Raw genomic sequence first — 5,004 nt, 5'->3', positions numbered from 1 at the left:
ATTTCCACTTTGGTAAGTGTTGAGTATCCTTAGCATCTGTCTCCTTCACCCTGGTGATGCTTCCTAGGCTCACCATGGAAGCAGCACTCTTGTGCATCCCACACGTCCTTTGTGGTTTCATCTGGGCCTTGACTGAGGTACGAGGGGTGGTTTATGTCCTAAGGTCTCACTATCTTCTGAAAAAGAAAAAAAGACTGTCCAATAGAGAGTAAAGTCAGCATAGGTTAAATTGTGTACACATTATTAGTTTAGGATGTTTGATGTATGTAGCTCCTCTTTCAGACAAAGACTAGTGGGAGCTTGACATGGGAGAGCATATTCTTTGTCTCCATAGGATTCTGGCCAGGTTCCCAGTTCCACATATGGGTTCCTTTCCACTGAGCAGAACTCTGAGCCAATCAGAAAGTCATTGGTTACCCACAAAGATTGTGTACCATCATTGCTATGTCAGGCTGGTCACTTCCGAGTACCTTTGATTCCTATTTGCTCACACCATTGTTGGCCACTTTCCCCCAGTAGCTCAGGTAGACTTTACAGCATTCCACGAGCTGTCTGACTCTCTTCTGGATTCCAGCCAGGTCTCTCTGTGTCTATGCTGGCAGCATATGGTGTCTTCAGCAATAGGGTCTGACCTTTTCCCTTAAGCTGGTAATTAAGTGCTTTGACAGTAGTAGTAGCTACTTGACCAAAGGTCTGGGTCTTTAATTCTGTTCCTATTTTATGTATCTGTTCCTCTGTTTTTGGACAGGAGCTTTTTCTCATAGCTTAGCTATTGTAAATAGTGTTGCAATAAACATTGATGTGCCAGTAAAACAAGAATACAATATCATCTTCAGATAGATTCGTGTCTTAGGGGAGGAAAATGTTAAAACTATCAAAATAAAATGTCAGTGAATGCCCCTTTCTGATGTGACACCAAAGAAGCATTTCTTAAGGATGATGCAAAAATAAAGCTTGAGCACCAAAGAATATATTTAGCTGGACTTGGTGGTGAACATCTTTAATTTCAGCAGTTGAGGGGCAAAGGTAGAGAACTACCATGCGTTTGAGGACAGCCTGAAAATTCATAGTGAATTCCAGGTCAATCTGGGCTACAGTATGACCCTACCTTGAAAAGAAAAACAAAGAATATAATGATACATCTAGTTACTTTAATTTCATTTAAAAAATTGTAAATGAGCTACAGTTCTCTAGATAATAGTATATTATTAGTTATAGGAAAATCCTAGTGCCATGGGTGGGATACCTCCTAGGGAGCTATTGGTCAGAGAGATCCAAGAAGTCCCACCAACAATACAGGCCATTACCAATGCTCTTGGTTGCCCACCAGAACTAGACATGAAGAACCTACTGCTAAAGACACCACTTGCACCAGTTGCAGAACACTGAGAAATAAAGTTGGACTGAGTTGAAAGAGTTCTCTCTCTACTGGCTAGCTGTCAAAGAGCTGGAAAGCCCAATTCAGGCTGCTGGAAAAGTCATCAATAGTCTTAACTAGCATGGACCCTGGGAGTACAAATGGCCAGCCAGGCAAGATATGCCCACATGTGGTTGCAATAGTGGTATGACTGCTATAGGGGTAACCAACTGCTTTATGATTAGATTGGAGGCCAACTCCATAGGAGGGAATTCACATGTGGGACTAAAAGCTGAGTCAAAAGGCCATAGTTTGGAAGGTCATAGGTCCTAAGAGGAAGCTACTACCATTGTTTGGATAAATGTATCTGTTGTGCCTATCAAGTTGCCCTCTGAATATTTATGTTTATGTTCATAGATGATTGCTTCTCTCACTGTCAGTCTAAGAAGCTTCAATTTGGAGATGGCAGTAACTACTGCAGATGCTCAAGATTCATCAGTGTGCTAAGAAGTGGCAGTTAACTGCTCAGCACCAAAAGAGACCTACTTATAACACCCACTATGGATCAGGAAATACAGTGGAAGAGGAGTCAGAAAGATTTTAAGAGCCAGAGGATGGGGGAGAATGCTTTGCAATGATGACTTTTATACACAAAGAGCTGTTGCATTCATAACCTCACTGTGATTGTTTTTCCCTGAAAAAATATTAGGTCCATCAATATGTCATCATGGATGATGAAGAGAAAAAGGACATCAAAATATAAGAGAAACTAACTGGGAAGAAAAAAAGAGTGGTGTGGAAGGGCATGGGAGAGAGGGAATGAAAGAAATAATGAAGGGGGTATTATGTTCAAAATTCATTATGCACATGTATAAAAATTGTCAATAAAAAGTTTTATAAGGAGGCTGGAGAGATGGCTTAGTGGTTAAGCGCTTGCCTGTGAAGCCTAAGGACCCCGGTTCAAGGCTCGGTTCCCCAGGTCCCACGTTAGCCAGATGCACAAGGGGGCGCACGTGTCTGGAGTTCGTTTGCAGTGGCTGGAAGCCCTGGCGTGCCCATTCTCTCTCTCTCCCTCTATCTGTCTTTCTCTCTGTGTCTGTCGCTCTCAAATAAATAAATAATGACCAAAAAAAAATTTTAAAAAAAAGTTTTATAAGGGATAAAAAGATAACTTAGTGTTTGCAAAGCCAAAGACCTAGGTTTGATTCCCCAGGACCCAGGTAAGCCAGATTCACAAGGGAGTGCACACATCTGGAGTTTGTTTACAGCACCTAGAGGTCCTGGACTGCTCATTCATTTTTATTCTCTCTCTCCCTGCCTGTTTCTCTTTTTCTCTCAAATAAATAAATAAAATATTTTTAAAGTTTTTTTTAAACTAAAAACATCAGGAAAATATATAAAACTCCTAGAACTAATAATGGGCTAGTATCACACAAATATAAATATCTTCCAGAAAATCAAAAAGAAAAGACAACCTAATGGGAAATGGGCAACTTGCATTGATAGTATACTTTTCTTCCATGGTCTTGCTTCATGAGTTACCGCTAGCCTATAGTTCCTGGAGGACTAGAACCTGTTTTAGGTACCATTGTTTCCTCTTCACTTAACAAAGTAGCTGGAGGGATGAAATGGGCAGGTTTTGTTTATTAAATATGATAATTTGTCAATCCAGAATCATGTGCACTGTTAACAAAGCTCACGGCATGCACACCAGCATCAGGGGCTTTGCTCATACGTACAACCTAAGTACTTTCCTTTGTGTGTCCACCTCAGCAGCCTGTCCCATCCATCCTTGGAGGTCCTGATCACCATTCCTGGATACACCGTGTCTTCACAGACTCTGCCCCACACCAGATGTTCTTGTGGAACATCATCTACAATACTGAACTGAGTCACTATATATTTCTACATCTGTACCTTTTCTTGCTTTAACTGTGCCTCTTCTAACTTCTATTTTTAATTATTTTGTGTGTGTCTGTATATGCATATTTGTGCACACCAGGTCCTCTTGCCACTGCAAATGAATTTGAAAGTTGCACCACTTTTTATGTCTGACTTTGTAGGTGTTTTGGGAATTAAACTTGGGAAGGCAGGCTTTGCAAGCAAGCAACTTTAACCACTCAGCCATCTTTTCAGCTCCCCTTTCATTCTAAACACCCTCAGGGCATGACAACATTCCTGTAAATTATCTTGTAGTTTTTTTTTTTTTTTGAATTTTTAAAAGTTAAGAACATACTTTGTATGGATACATCATGGGTTGGTGTCATGTTTTACCTTATCCCTGCTCCCATTCTGTTGGGGGCCCTCCTCAGTGGGGTTGCTGGTATTCCCCATTATGAATGGGTGAATTAATATCTATTTAGAACTGTGACATAATGCCCAGTATGAATTTCCAGGCATCTATGTTTTAAAGTGGCAGAATATCAGATCATAAAGAATATCAATGCCCATTTCTCCTACTGTAGCAGAATACTAAAGACTGGATAATATATAAAGTTAGGGTTAGAGAGATGGCTTAGAGGCTAAGGTGTTTGCTTGTCTGCAAAGCCAAAGACCCAGGTCTGATTCCCCAGGACTCACGTAAGCCAGATGCATAAGGGATACGTGTCTGGAGCTCATTTCCAGCGGGTGATGGCCCTGACATTCCCATTCTCTCTCTCTCTCTCTCTCTCTCTGCCTCTTTCAAATAAATACATAAAACTTTTTTAAAAAAATAAAGCTAAATATAGTCTATGGATCTGGAAACTGAGAAATACAAGAGCACTGCACTGACATGTGATACCAACATGTGGTACCATGTCATCCTATTTCAGAAGAGTACAAATGAACACGAGAAAGGAAACTGAACTCAGCCTTCTCATTGTGAACTCACTGACCTTAATAATGTCATTAATATATTCATGGGGTGGAGCACTATAACCTAAAACCCTTTTAAAGTTTCAAAAAATTGGGCATTTTATTTCTTTTTAATTTTAGACAGGGTCTTACTGTTTAACCAAGGCTGGTCAGGAACCTTTAAGGTAGTTCAGGCTGGCCTTGAACTTATGCTCCTTCTGTGTTATACTAATGGAATTGCAGGTATGCACTGCCATATTCAGCCCATTTCCTACCATATTGCTACTATTTCAACACCAACTGAATTTCCACATGTATTCTGGAAGAGACAGTCTAGCCACAGTAATTGGTCATTTCACTGTGATTTCCCCCCTCACACCAATTATGTTTATAGTGCAAGCCAGTGTAGATGATGTGAGACTAGCAAATGATATGTAATAGAGATCAGTCACTGGGACTAGGAATGCAATGAATGAGAGGTACTCATTGTGAGGAAGAAAGTTTAAAGACTAAGAGCTTAATGATTGGAACAAGAAAGCAGAATAGTAGAAAACAGTAAGCCACATTATGAAATGTCTTCAGCCCCAGAACCAACCCAGCACCATCCCAGGTGAGGCACATAGCTGCCCTGAGTCTCATGTCAATTTGATGATAACATCTATCTCAAAGATCAATTCACAGGGTAAACACATAGAGGAACTCAACAAATTTCCTTACCTTTTGCCTCCCTCTTAAAAATAACACTGTGTTCAACCAGATCATGCAGTATGTTTTCAGGACTGAACCATGTCCCCTCCCCCTTAAAAAATTTG

Source organism: Jaculus jaculus, chromosome 4 (assembly GCF_020740685.1).
Source record: "Jaculus jaculus isolate mJacJac1 chromosome 4, mJacJac1.mat.Y.cur, whole genome shotgun sequence".
Classification (NCBI taxonomy): Eukaryota; Metazoa; Chordata; class Mammalia; order Rodentia; family Dipodidae; genus Jaculus; species Jaculus jaculus.
Note: the sequence above shows the minus strand (reverse complement) of the source record.